Below are 15,013 nucleotides of genomic sequence, written 5' to 3'. Positions count from 1 at the left end.
CTTAGCACTACTTACCTGTAGCTGAACACACCATGAGATGATTGTTTGAGAGTCAGGTCCGGGTTCCCTCAACCCGACTCTCCTACCATCAGCCACAGTTCATGCTGCTGGGGAAGGCCATGGCCAACCACCTCTGCTTCTCACTCATCTTGAAAGCCTCTTGCTGGAGTCACCAGAAGTTGGTTGTGATTTGATAGCACTTACATAGTGGGGAAGGAAGGTGACGCAATATAGCCTGAACTTGTTAGATCTCAGAAGCTAAGCAGGGTTGGTAACAAAGAAGACTAAGGCAATGGCCAGCCACCTCTGCTTCTCACCTGCCTTGAAAGCTCCTTGATGAGGTCACAATAAGTTGTCTGTGACTTGATAGTACTTCACACACACACACAGAGTCAACCCAGACATGCTACCCTTAAACACTAGGAGACAGGTCAGAGTGTTCTCTGGTGCCTGCTTGCTGCCTTGCTACATGACCCCTTCCAAACATCTTCCTTATCCATTTTCAAGTTTCTTCCACTTCTTTGTCTTCCCATTCAAACATCTCCCTTTCCCACTGTCCATTCCTTAACTTTTGCCATGGCAGTATCTCAGCTGTAAATAAGCTGCATGAGTTTGGGGTGGTTTATGTCAATCACACAGAACCCCTAAACTGGTATCCTAGCCCCACTGGCCTGTGTTTGGTCATCCACATCAAGTAAAGTGCTGCAGCCATGGACCTGTGCCTGGGTTGATTTTCTTCTCCAAATTCCTGCTGTACATGTGTAGAAGAAGGAGCACACGTGCTCCTGGCCGGTTCAATGGGGTTGCTGAAGCGTACACTGGGTAGTGGTCATGAGACAGAACACTCCAGAAACTGAGTGCAACAATCACATCACTCATGCATTTCCATGGCTGCCAGGGCGATCAGATGGCTGGAAACCTACCATGGAAGTGCTTGACTCGGGATACCACTACAATTTGCCAGTGGCTATCTAATCCATGTAGGAGTTGTTTTAGCACAAGGTAAGGATGAGTGGGGCATAGGAGCTAAATATGTGTGTGATCATGCCCATTTCATCCAGAGGTGAGGGGTGGCTATGTCAGTCCAAACTGTTCTTATGATTCTACCCCATGTGGCTCTCCCTTTGCCAATATAAAAACTGTACATTATTTGAATGCATCTTTAGCAGCAATGGGCACTCAGTGGCAGCAAGGGGCACTCATGATCCTTTCCAAGGCTGCCTTCATGCTGTTGGTAGCACAGATGGGGAGCGGGGGGGGGGGGGGAATGAAGAAATTAAAGCCAATACCACATCCAGCAGTGAATAGCTTTCAGTGCACCACCAAAAGAACTAAAAAAATCTCACTCTTGCAGCATCATGTTCAAAATCAATGCACACACCAAATTCAGAATGTCATGCCTGCCACTGCTGCTCACCGCTGGGGGGGGGGGGTAGGAGGAATTTCATCACATCCAAAATGTTCTAGGAATTTCCCCAAACTCTATAGCAAAGACCATAGAGACTGTGGACATTCCTAGAGTGTTTTGATGCACTGATGTTCCATCCACCCTCAATAGATAGAGCACAGGCAATGGGGGATAGCAGCAACCTAGCTAAGCCAAATAATTTAAAAAAAAACCCTACACTCACTGAAGAGGCTCTCTCAGCCATTTTAACTAATCAAAGAAGATGATTCCATTTTAATTCCATAAAGTAGCCATGAAGCACAAGGTGCTGAGATCACCAGCCTTCTAGGTACTTAAATCAAGATAATGAATCATTTCTAAATGCTTCCAGCTCCAAGAATGAGAGTGCCTATCCCTTCTTACCATCCATAGGGATAAGTAAGAGTCAGGGTTTAAAACACTGTGTTTTATTCTCATTTCTTTTTATCCTTCCTCAGTCTGCTGTGTTTGCATGTGCGGTGTGAGATTTTTATTTTCTTACTAAAGTTCTTTTCATTTTCACTGTGGTTCATCTGATCTCTGTGAGTCATGTCAAAGCCCCTGTTCAGTCCACATATACCAAGAGCAGAAAGGGGAAGGGCACCAGTTACACTCTACTCCCCTAGTGTGATCAGCTGAGGTGCTGAGTAGCAAATGCAAACAGAGAAAGTGACATATGCATGGAGCAAACCTATTAACAGCCAAGCAGCAAAGGGTGCCTGAGCACTAACCTTCAGGTGGGAAAAGACAATTGATTAGCTGGAGGAGGTCAAAATACTCACAGAGAGAGAGACCAGGATGGCTGTGTAACTTTCTCAGTTCCCATGCTGGGCAGAAACGAGTGCTTGCAAGCCCTGTTTCCCTATACAAAGATCCAGAACAAAAGTTATCAGTCTGCAACATCAAAAACTGTTAAATTGCTTTGCAGAGTTACAGCCTTCTAATCCTTCTATGCCCATTGATTTCAATGAATTTTCAAACCTGTAACTCTGACTAGAATTGCACAGTTAACTTCTTCTTCTTTTTTTTTAAATTACCTTTGGTAATCCGGCCGTAAGCAAGCTTTCTTCCTTCCCCATCTTGCCAGAGGGGCATCAACATTTCTGCTCTTGGTTTCCCTGTTCTAAATCCCAAGTGCGCTGTCCGCAGCATGCCTTCCTGCAGTGATCAAAGAGAACAACAAAAGGCCATTGCTGCTATCAGTTTTGGTGCAGCTGTGCAAGCTGGGGATTATGGGCAAGGTACACTCTCTGGCTCCTGTGCATTGTTTCCTAGGGTGGAATAGATTGCTTCAGCATACCATCCTACCCTGCAATTCCGCTGCCTCTTAGAGATCATTTTTAGGGGCCATTGGAAAAAAAGGCTAATGTTTGTGGGGGCGGACCAAGTCCATTCAGCAAGAACAGCTTTGGGGATGGTTTAACTGGCAACTCTTGTCGCCAGTGCTTGGTGCAAACAGTGCTTGGATTTAATAACAGTAAGACTGTCATGGGTGCTGGGGACCCTGCAGAAGAAGCCGAGCCTGCAGAGCCTGCAGAAGGAACTGTGCCCCTGCCACCTGCACCAGTGCCCCTGCCTCCTGCTGAAGAAGATCCAAGCCCCCCTGCCTCGCCCTCTCGGGTGGCTCGTGTGCGTGACCGCCTTCGTCGGGACCTCAGGGATCGGAGGAGGGCGGCACGCTCACAAGTAAGACGCTCCCTGAGCCCTGAGTGTTGAAAGGATTCTGGCCCTTCTAAGTGTGAGGATGCTTAAGTTTCGGCAGGATCCTGGCTGCTGCTCTGAGACAGCAATTAGCCCAAATGAGCAACAGGCAGCAGAGGGCTATATAGCTGTGGGCTTTGGGAGGAGGCTTTGTGGAAGCAACTAGTCACATACCTGACATCCTAGCATCCACTCCGGCTCTTGACTTTGGCTTTTGGGTTCCTGACTTTGGCTTGGACCTCTGGACCCCCTGACTTCGGCTTCGGAACCTCTGACCTGTGATACCTGGATTACGATTCTGTTTTGGCGCCTTGGCCCCACCTTGCTCACCAGTTGCAGACCCTGGACCGCCCCTGGACTTTGCCTGACTCAGCCCCAGCTCGTGACAAAGACAGCAAGAAAGAGAGAGAGAAGGATGAAACATTACAATATTATGACTATTAACCCCAATGTTTGGCTAACTTCCAGTCTTAGTATATTGCTTTTGGCTCCAAAATCATGTGCAACTTGCAATTGCTCGTAACTTCCCGTTGCACATTCTACAAAAGTCAGCATTTGTTTTTTTTCTCCTATGCTGAATTCACAATCATGTGTTTTCAGTGCACTTCAGCAATTGTTTGTGAATAACTGCTAAAGTACAATGGAAGTGCATTATCCAATGTGTGCAAAAGCATTCTTAGAGAGGTACACTAGATAGATATTTTGCTTCCTTCTTCAGTTGAATGTCATTGGTTTAATTGACTCACCTATCCATTCCATTGATTTGTTGATGGTTTTCACTGATCCATCCATCCTGGCAGTTGCCAATGTGGAGTTGGGTTGCCAGAAAAGGTCCACCATGAAATATATTCCAGGACTTCCAAGAAGTGTTGCTTGCTAGTATCAGAGATCATTGATTGACCTGTTCACAATTTTAGTCGCCATCTGGAGGTTTTCTAGATTGATGCAGGGATGACTAACTTTTATAATTTAGAATAGATCCAGGTGGGCAGCCATATTGGTCTGAAGCAGTAAAACAAAGTTTGAAATCAGTGGCACCTTCAAGACCAACAAAGTTTAAAGTTTATAAGCTTTCATGTGCAAGCACACCTCTTCAGCTTTGGGGATGGTTTGACTGGCCACTCTTGTCATTAAAAGTTGCAAAATTGAGAACAATGTCTGCTCCAGGTTTTGGGCACAAAGTAGGAGAAGATTGTTCATTCTGTTTTACAGCTCTCACACGAAGCAGGAGTTCTGGAACTGCAACTCTGGGTAAGCAGGTGCTGTGGGGCCACAGATGAATCTATTGCAAGACTTCTTGAGTGCTTGCAAAAGAAGTTTTAATGAAGAAACATATACCAAACACTTGTAGCATGTATATGCAGGGCCACTGCCTTGCCTGACTAATATAAAACAAAATTTACAAGCTAAATATAGGTTATAGGTTAACGCAGGGCTTTTTTGGTAGAAAAAGCCCAGCAGGAACTCGTTTGCATATTAGGCCACACCCCCAGTATCACCATTGTTTTGCACAGGTCTTTTGTTCAGAAAAAGCCCAGAAGGGACTTATTGGCATATTAGGCCACACACCCTGACACCAAGCCAGCCGGAACTGCGTTCCTGTGTGTTCCTGCTCAAAAAAAGCCCTGGGTTAACGGCCCATCACTCCTCCTGCCTAAAATCTCCTGCACAAAGCTCTTTGAATCATTTCTCAAGCCATAGTGTTATTCCCCATCAAGGTCGCATTCCAATTCACAGACATCTTCGGTTGGTACCTATCTTCAGAAAGGGGAGATTAAGCTTGAGCTTCTCACCTTGACCATTTTCGCACATAGCTTACCTCGCAGTCGCAATCCTGTTCCCTCCACAGTGTCTGTCGGATTTCCCACCATCTCGCCGGAGTTACAGGAAGTGCCGCAGCTTTTGAGTAGCAAACGTAAACTGGATTTTAGCGGTTTACGGTACTTGACTTCCCCCTCACAGTGGCTTTCCTTCTTACCAATGGTCTCATACATAAAAGATTACAAGCTTATACAGGATATATATATGGGTTAGTAATTAGTAACATTATAAATATGTGTGTTAGTGCAATTATAGGTATAGATACATATGATAATGCAGTTATGAATATACGAGTGTAGATAGGAATATGTCTTAGATAATTGACTCTTCATCAGCAATGATAATACAATTAGGAAAATCAGCAAAATGTATTCAAAGTACAAACTTGAAACGGATCCTTGTCAGGGACTTATATCTGACAACAAAAGGCTCAATCTTAGGGAGCGGAAAGATTAATAGGACTGCCACCTGGCTTGGGGGGGGGATGTCTTGTCCCTTTAAAGGAGGCTTATTCTGTGGAAATGGACTGGTGAAGCTTTTTATTGACATGGAAGTAAATCGCATTACCTGATATTTGCTGCAGATCAAATTGATAATAAAGGGGCAGCTAGAGGGATTAACTCTTCTCCCCATGCCACAATTGGAAATGCTGTCCAAGGTGGGAGGCACCTCTAAGAGCTATCATGATAATCCTCTGATTTGGCATGGGGTCCCCAAGCTTATTGAGCCTGCAGGCCAGGGCTGCCAAGCTCCCGAGAGGGGCAGGGGTTCCCCCGCATTGGGGTTCCCAACCCATCGGCCTGCAGTGGGCTGGCAGGGGGGTCACCTCCTGGCATTGCCGGTGTGATGACATAACTCGTAAGTGATGTCATCGTCCTGACGAGGTCACACATTAGATGCTCCAGGAGCTTCCAGGAAAACTCTATGGTTTCCCCAGATGCTCTAGCAATTTGGGAGGAAAACTCTATGGCTGATTACAGACCGGCACTTTGGGCCGACTCAGAGATGCCTCTAAAGTCAGCCCAAATAATCCCTCCACACGCAGAAACACCTGCCAGGCGTCCCCAGCCCGCACTCACCTCATCCTTCCGGCAGCTCCACCCAGCTCGAAAAGCAACCACTTTGAAAGTGGTTGCAAATATTTGAGCTGGCCAGTAGTCGTTTCCCTGCCATCTGGAAGGGGAAGGGTGCAAGTGAGGCGGCTTGGCAGTGTGGAGCTGCCAAGCCGCCCCAAGTTGTTTCCATGTGGATTTTTTTTCTAAGGACCCAATGAGAGCGCTGGAGCATTTGTGTGCATCACCCTTCCCCCCCGAGGGGGAACAAAGAGGAATTCGGCTTTCGGGTCGCCTTCCCATGCGGAGGCGCCCGGCAGCCGCGCGGACCAGAGATGAGCAGCATGTGTGGGAGGCTCTGGGGCAGGGTGAGTGTGGGAAGGCTCTGGGGCAGATTGTTTTGGGCCGTCCCAGTTTGGGTCGCCTCCAAGCCTATGTCTGTTGTCAGCCTATGAGTTTTTCTCCCAAATTGCTAGAACATCTGGGAAAACCATAGAGTTTCCCCAGAAACTCCTAGAGCGGCCGACGTGCGATGTCGCTGGTGCGATGATGCCACTTTTGAGTGATGTCATTGCGCCGCATGCACAAAAAAGTCCCCCGCCAGAGGCCATGCGGGACTTGGCAACCCTACTGCAGGCTCTGTTGGAATTTGGACAGAGTGGTGGCCACAAGCACATAATGGCTGTGGCAGGAGCCGACCACACAATGGCTGTTGCAAAAGATGGAGACAGCCACAAAGCATCAGGAAATGAGGTCATGAGTAATTCTAACTCATCCACATTCCAGGTAGAAGCTCTGTTTAACAGGATGCCTTTTTAAAAGACCATAGTGTTTTAAAGTATTTTCTTGCATACTCACAGCTTACCTTCAACCTCACAGTGAAGATCCTCATGTTGTGGTGGCAGCTGGTACACAGCTAATCAGATATACAGTGGCCAATCAATAGCCCTGCTGGATGAAAACCTCACCAGGCCGCACCTACTTTCTAAAACACATGATGGTGGTCAGGAAAGGTGTTAGAGGGGCCTTGACACTGGGCGATAAAAGGCTGAAATACATTTTGCATTGCTTAACTCTTATGCAAACAAAGGCTGTACAGATCCCATTGACAGATGGGCAAATACACAGATTATTAGATATGCAAACTGTAATAAAAAGACTCTTAGCAAGTGCTCAGGGGTCAAAGAGGTCAGATGTACAGCACCCTATGCAGTTGTTGTGCAGTATTATGCAGTAGTAAAGGAGTCAGGGAATCCCACTGTAAAAACAAAATTAGTCTAGGTGCAAACAGGTCTGTAACCACAAGTTGTTTTACAAATTATTGCTCTGCCTGATAATTTTCTCCCTGCAAATGAGTTCCTTTGATAATTCTGTTTATAATTTAGAACAGTCAGAAACAGAAGGAATGGAAAGGCACAGAAATGTGGAAAGAATTCCATAAAGGTGAGTCCCCCACACCCATATCAGGAAATTCTGTAAGAGTTAGAAAAGCAACATGGAGCCAGCTCCTCCATCATTTCCCCCACAGTCAAACTCTTTGTATTACTCAGAAGTGCTAAAATTAAGACAGAGCACCCATTTAGATTTTGATGATTTCCCTAAATTAAATACCATCAGACTTTAAAACCAACTCTGAATAGTAGGAAATCCCAAGATAGAAATTCGATTTAGGGGGATATCAACACTTGTCGTTTTGCATTACGCAAAAATTGCCAGAAGACTGTGAATTCCATTGCAACAGCTGACCTTTAGTTACAAGCCCTGCATGCAAATGGGTGGATTTCTGAACTCCACCCCCCTTTAAAAAAAAAATTCTGGCTTCAAAACAAAAGGTCACACAAACTATGAGTTTCTGTGACTTAGAATTCCCAACTGTATTTTGGCCATAAATACAGCAATGGGGCCTCCAGTACAGATTGGGGCTGCTGTGCAGGGAAAGGGGGAGATTAATTCTTCCCCCACATGCCATTTCCTCACTTGTAACTCCAATAGTGTGTGGGGGGGGAAGTATTATACTATGCTTATTTTCAATTCTGCAGTTAAAGCAGCACAGGGAGGTCATTTCTGATTAATCAAATAAAGCAGGGAGAATAAGTTATCCACCTTCTTTTCCAACGCTAGGGACCTGACCCATATTATCACTCCCTTCTAGGGTTGCTGGGTCTGGTAACTAGCTAGAGACTGGGTGGAGGGCAACATGGTGGAGTGGCTGGCCACAACCGCATGATGTCACTTCTGGGGAAACCTGGAAATGACATCATGCTTCTCTAGGAAATGATTCTTAAAGAGGCATGACATCACTTCTGGGATTTTCTTGGAAGTGATGTCACCCCATTGCCAATGCCCCCTCCCCATGTTCCTGCTTTTCCCCTCCGCTCCAACTGGTTGCCAGGTTGCACCTGGCATCTCTAAGTCAATCTTATCCCATTATTAAAAGGGACTTTGATCTAGGGACATTAGGAAATTTCCATACTGGTTAATAACCTATAAGCAGAAGCCTGCTCAGTGGAGATGAAGTGATTGGAAAAAACTTTTAGAATTTTCAGGCTTTTTTTGAGCAGGAACACACAAGAACACAGTTTCGGCTGGCTTGGTATGTGTGTGGCCCAATATGCAAATTAGTTCCTGCTGGGGTTTTTCTACCAAAAAAAGCCCTGAGAATAGCTTGGAATATAGAAAAGGACCAGCATGGCTCAAAACTTTCTGGTATTTAACTGAAAACTGCTATTGGCTTTTACAGTATGAGACACTGTGATATAATCATCCAGCTTTAACTACTTGGTCCTAAGAACATTTACCTGGGAGTGAGTCCCACTGAAGAAACCTGAGTAGGATTCTGAGCAGAGCTGCTTAAGACAGCCCTAGAGGAAGGCTACTAAAGGCAACTGAGGGGGGGGGGGGAATCAATGTAAATAAATGGAGTGCTGAAAACATACCCAAAAGAGGAGGTATTTGTCAGCCAGAATCTGTTTGCAAAGAACTGTGAATAGTTTTCTCACTTTTATGTAGACAGTGACTGTACCTGATTGAATAAGTCAGCAGCACATATTCTGAAAAGCTCAGGGTGGGATGCATGATTCGTCTATCCTCAATCCACACAGAAATCCTATGAGCTGGGTTAGGCCAGGGCTGGCCCAAGGATGCTGGATAATCTGGGTTAGGGCACCCAAATTGCCTCCTGCACAGTGATGAGGTGGGAAGATGGCACCTACCCCTTCCTTAGCCCCACCTCCCCACAGCATGGCTCTCCATGAGAAGACTGCACCTGCCCTCCTCACCACAGGGAGACAGGAAGATGGCATCTGCCCTCCTCCCCCACACCATGCCATGGTGAAAAGCCACTGCCTACCAGCTTTGTCCCCTGGTGGTGGGCCACAGCAGTGCCTAACCTCCTCACCTGGAGTGGCAGGATGCCACCACCACCTTCCTCTCCCCTTCCCACAGTCAGGTGGGGGTAAGGTGGTGAGATGCACCAGAGAGGAAGAGGAAGAGGGATGGAAAGAGGGACCAAACTCCTGACTGGCTGCCCCTAAGGCCAAGGGCTGTCCCTAAGGCCAGACCTCAATGCCAGAGGTAGGCAAGGCATAGGCTGGGTGGTTGGCAACCCTCCTCCTCTGGCTCCATAGGCCTAATGGATGGGCTGCCACTAGGTTAAGCTGGGAGACCGCAATTTGTCCACAGTCATCCAGTGAGCAAGCAGCACTTGGAACCCTAGGGTTGCCAACCTCCAGGTGAGGCCTGGGTAGCCCCCAGAATTACAGCCTATCTCCAGGTAACAGAAATCAGGTCCCCTGGAGAAAATGGCTGATTTGGGGGCTAGATTCTATGGCATTATACCTTACTGGGCTCTCTCCCCAAGCCCTGCCATCTTTAAATTCCATCCCCCAAATTCTCCAGGAATTTCCCAACCCAGAGTCAGCAATCCTAACTTGCACCTAACTATATGATGCACTGTTCCCAGGTCCATTCCTAAATCTGCCCTGGTTCTCATCGAACGGGATTTCCCAGTTGAAACGTAGATGAAATGTGATCATCGGCTTGCTAATCTCCAGGTGGGGCCTGAAGCTCTCCAGACAATACAGATCAGTTCCCCTGGAGAAAATGACTACTTTAGAGGGTGGGCTCTATAGCCTTGTACCCTCTTGAGTTTCCTCCCATCCCCAAAGTTTGCCCTTCCCAAGTTCCATCCCAAGAATCTCCAAGTATTTTCCAGCCTAGAACACTTCTTGGCCCCCACACACCTATCTCTCACCAGTCACCACTAGGACAATGGGACTTAGGCTTCCCTTCACTCGATATCTGAACAATTACCTTATCTCATTGAACAGAGAAGTAAACTGGCTTTCAGTTATGGAGCATTTCAAATACAAACTCACCCGATCCAGCCCAAGGAGCAAAGGGACTGGAATCTCCATACCCTGAAGACTGTGCTAACTAACGCTGCTCTTTGATTGTGTAGACACAGCGCAGTGTAAAAAGGGAACATCCGGTTGACTGTAGGACCCCTGGAGAATCAATTTGGCATGGTTTCACCCACTACTACCATGCCTCTGGGTCATAAAGTGTGACTTGTAGCCATAACAATCAGTACATGCACTCAGCAGATAAATAGTGTTTTTGCACACATACAGGATTTGGTATCCAGCATGAGCTGTAGCCTCTGGAGTTCCCACAGTGTTCTTCAATTTGTTGGCTCTCTGCCCTGAAGGGGCTGTTCTGGGAGCACTTGACATTTTCCAGAATGTTCCTTCCCAAGGCCCAGAGCCACTTCCATTAACATCTTATTAATTTTTGAAGTAAACAAGTAAATATCAATATTAATATGTGCATACAATTAAATAATCTTATTAAAACAAGTTATAAACTAGCAGAAATGCTTAAATACATATAATAAATATTGAGGAAGGATATTAAGTTACATAAATGTAACTAGACACGTTAACCATTCTCTATTCAAGAAGAGAGGTCAAGATGATTATCAAGATACAATTAATCCAAAAAATTCTTATATTATTTAAAAAATACCACTTCCCATAGTTATATTTGCATGATTTCCTCCTGAGCATAGATAAGGAACTGCAGCTGAGTAATAGAGAGAGAGGAAATTGGGACTGGCGAGCTGTTTATCATTTGTTGGGGAGCAAATATGAAGGCCACTTGACAGGGCTGGAAAGTGGCTGGGAGACTGATTTCTTGATCAAACACCTTCTTACATTGCATTCAAGTGGGTTTCTGCCCCAAGCAGGGAAGAAGCAGCTGTTGACTCCACCACTCTAGATGACCGCTCAACCACACATCTGTATTTGACGTGTGAGAGAGCACACTTCAGATTAGTTGGGTCATGTGTATGATTCTCTGGGGTTTTTGTGATGTGGCTTGGGTGGCAGCTGTAAAAAAGAGAAAAGAAAAATCTAAAGTACCACAGAGCTTGTGCAAGATACTTGAGCCTGTGAGCCAAGAAATAACCCAGGCATGTTCACATTTGTCCTGACCTGGATGGCCCAAGCTAGCCTGAAATCATCAGATTTTGGAAGCTAAACGAGACCAGTGAGTGAGGCAGAAAAGCAACCTGACCAGGTGCAGCATTGTGGGCTATATGACAAATATGTCTGGATGGTCAACCCCATTAGCAATCACTGGACTTGGTGGAATGGCATCTGGAAGCATCACACGATGAACACCAGGGCCTTTTTTGAGCAGGAATGCACAGGAACACAGTTCCAGCTGACTTGGCATCAGGGGTGTGTGGCCTAATATGCAGATGAGTTCCTGCTGGGCTTTTTCTACCCAAAAAAGCCCTGACAAACACCATCCCTTTCAAAGCAGCCCAGAAAGAGATGAGAGAGCAGCTCACTGCTGTCTCCACACTGGGGCCTTCAAAGTTTTGCCATTTTAAGACTCCTTCCTTTGCATGCTTTCCCATGTGCACCCCATATGCATGCTATCCAAGCTTCCTAGATGCAAGATGTAAGCAGACAATGAGTGATGTCACTTCTGGTTACAGAGCTAGAAGGGGCATTATGTGGCAAGCATCATGTGATGTCCAGGCCTGCCCCCAGAACAGAACTGGGGATTCTCTTACAAAGCTTCTTGCAGTTTTTCTCTAGCTGAGGCCTAGCATACTTCACATGTTCAATGGAATGAGGTGATAATATGCCAAGTAGGATAAATTGTCCCACTCCAGACCATAAGAGGTGGAGGCCAGTAGGGGAATGCTCACCCCACTATGGGAATGCTCACCAATTTCAGGCAGTTGATCACTAGCACACTGAGCATCCAAATCCAGCTCGCTTCTGGCCATGCTAGCTTTCTACTTACAAGGAATCTGAAAAGTATGACCATTCCATTGTGTCTGAGATGGAATGGGTTATTCTGTTACATCATTCTGGTGCACGTATCCCACCACTCCTGGTCCACACATGCAGCAGAATGAGGTGGGAATGAAACGATACCATTCAGAGGCAGGACCAGATATACATTTTTTTTTGGAGGGGGGCAAAACTAAAAAATGACACCCCCTTATGGGCCATTCTATCTTATGGTCCCATAGAATACAATGGACTCCATACCCAATTTGGCGGGCCCCCCCCCTCTGTCGGCGCCCAGGGCAAGCACTCCCCTCTGCCCCTTCTTAGATCTGGCCCTGTTCAGAAGTGGCAGAATGACTGGTCCACTTGAAATGACACTTGCAAGGCTGTATATGAGATAGCCAGTTTGGCATAGTGGTTAAGTGCACAGACTCTAATCTGGGAGAACCAGGTTTGATTCCCACTCCTCCATATGCACCTGCTGAGTGACCTTGGGCCAATAACAAGTTCTCTCAGAGTTGTTCTCTCAAGAGCAGTTCTGGAAAGAGATCTCTCAGCCCCACCTACCTCACTGGGTGTCTGTTGTATTGAGAGGAAGGGAAAGGAAAGTGTAAGCCGCTCTTAGACTCCGAGTGAAGAGCAGGGTATAAATTCAACTCCTCCTCCTCTTCATTTTAAATGCATTCATGGATGCCACTTGTGGAGAAACGCCATCTTAGTTAATGGTGGTGATTGGTTGGGAGGGAACATGAAACTGCTAAGGCAGGCTTTGTGGCCTAGCCTTCCCTTCACTCTCTCCTCCCTTCCGGAGTTAAACCATCAACTCTAGGGGGAAAGCCTCCTAGAGGGGCAGGAAGTTCTTTTTTTTTTAATTGGAGTGAAGCGGGAAAAGGTCAGTTCTCGGCTGTCCCCCAAGGAGAGAGATTGTCAGTCTGTGGGCTCCTGACTGTGGGAGAGGCCTTCTCAAGAGGGAGAGGAGGAGTGGACTCCAGGCAGTCAGATCGAGGAAGTCATCCACAAGACAGGGCAAGTTTAAACCAGGGACGGGAGGATGCGTTTAAATTCACCTTTTATTTGTCCTTCTGGTTGCTGTTCGGGTGCTGTGCTAAACTTTTACATGTAACTGCTTTTGGTTTTTTTTCTTTTCTTTTTCTCTTCTAATTAAATATTTTTACTGTTTTGAATGCTGGCAGTCAAACTTTGTACCACATAGATCCCCAACCGCTTTAGACCACGCTGCATTATGAAGGGGACCCCGGGGAAAGGGGGAAGGCATGTAGTTGGATAAGGTGCTAATCCTCCAGGGGTTCCCCGAAGAAGTGCTGTGGTCTCTGTGATACCCAAGTACAGGGTGGCAGAGGACCTTGAGGCCTGGCAGAGCTGGAGAGGGGGATTGGGAGTCCTGTTCCTCTCAATCCGAACCCCTAGACTGAGCAGGTGGTGGCAGCAAGCCCAAGTGGCCGGAGGAGAAATAGCTCCCTCCAAAAAGGGGAACGGGGTCCGGTAAGCAAACCAAGGCCATTCCGTCACACCACTTATACACTGGGAAATTCCTAGTGATTTGGAGCCTATGGAGGAAAGGGACCACAGCAGTGTATAATCCCATAGAGTCTTTCCCCCAAAGCAACCATTTTATCCAGGGGAATTGATCTCTGTAGTCCAGAGATCAGGTGTAATCCGGCCAACCTACTTTAAACATTTTTTTAAAAAAAAGTTGTACCTGCAAGAAAAAAATAAGAACAGTAGCTAAAAGAAAGGACCCAGACCTTTTCTGTGTGTCACCATTTTTACATACTTCACTTGGGGAAACATTCAAAATGGGAATCCCACCCCCGCCCCCAGGAATCTAAAGTGGTGCACTCTATTCACTATCTCAGACTGCTCTATTCTGCTGCAATGCATAGACCAGGCCTCAAATATATGCCAAGAAGTAAAACGTTTGCAGTGTTCAGTGGTGGGTGCTGGGTAGAGAGCTTTGAGCAAAGTGCAGTTTATTAATTATGGTTAAATTCACATTTGGGGCATTTGCTGGCCCTAGAGGTTGCCAGCTGACTTGGGAAACCCCTGAAGGTTTGGGGGCAATGCCTGGGGAAAGTGGAGTTTAGGGAGAGAAAGGAGATCAGTGGGGATAGAATTCAGTAGTCCATCCTCTCCAAAACTGCCATTTCCTCTTGGAGAACTGATCTCTATAGATGGAGATCTCCAGGCCCCACATGGCCCTCAGGTACTTTTTGGCTTTCTGTAACGAGCAGTCCCAAATCCTTTCCCCACTCAGATGCTGATTGTCATTGCCATCTCCCCATTGGGTTGCCAGCCTCCATGTGGCACCTGCAAATTTGCTATTACAACTGATCTCCAAGATCAGTTCCCCATAATCATTTTGGAGGGTGGACTCTATGGCATTGTGCCCTACTGAGGTCCCTGCCCTCCCCCGGCTGCACCCTCAAATCTTCAGGGATTCCTTAAGGCAGAGTTGTCAGCGCTCTCTGTGTTTCTCCTCTTCTTTGCAAGCTCAGCACCACCAGGATGGCTTTCCAGTCTCAGCTGGTTCAGGGAGAAATTTGCAAGATATAAAATACCAAACAAAAGAAATAAACCCTGGGAAGAAAAGTTGCCTCCAGGAAGAAAAGGGCAAAGGCCTTGTTTCCAAAGAGTGACTGGAAAACCCCTGACAACGTCATATTTCTATTCCCCCCCCCCCCCCA

Source organism: Heteronotia binoei, chromosome 13 (genome assembly GCF_032191835.1).
Source record: "Heteronotia binoei isolate CCM8104 ecotype False Entrance Well chromosome 13, APGP_CSIRO_Hbin_v1, whole genome shotgun sequence".
Lineage (NCBI taxonomy): Eukaryota > Metazoa > Chordata > Lepidosauria > Squamata > Gekkonidae > Heteronotia > Heteronotia binoei.
This window is presented reverse-complemented; position numbering follows the sequence as displayed.